Source organism: Oryzias melastigma, linkage group LG7, assembly GCF_002922805.2.
Source record: "Oryzias melastigma strain HK-1 linkage group LG7, ASM292280v2, whole genome shotgun sequence".
NCBI lineage: Eukaryota > Metazoa > Chordata > Actinopteri > Beloniformes > Adrianichthyidae > Oryzias > Oryzias melastigma.
In genome coordinates, this window is record NC_050518.1 from 32,554,825 (window position 1) to 32,555,217 (window position 393).

A 393-nucleotide genomic window follows, 5' to 3' on the forward strand; every position below is an offset into this window, starting at 1 on the left:
AACCAGAATACAAAACAGTGGTGATGGCAGAACCATTGTGGAGAAGACACAATGAGTCATCTCTAAATGGAGAGAAAATCACCCTGATGTGTGTGTGCATCATTCTTGATTTGTCCCATATTTAGACTTGATATTGATTATCGATCGTAACTGTTTAATGAAGTGAGAAAATGTCAAGTTTCACCAGATATTCACAACCTAAGTTCAAAGTGGCTGATGAGAAAACTCTGATGAGCCAGTATTCTAGAAGTATTCTAGCAGTATGGACGGATGGATGGATGGATGATGGATGGATGGATGGATGAATGATGGACGGATGAATGATAGATGGATGGATGGACGGATGACGGATGGATGGATGGATGGATGGATGATGGATGGATGGATGGATGA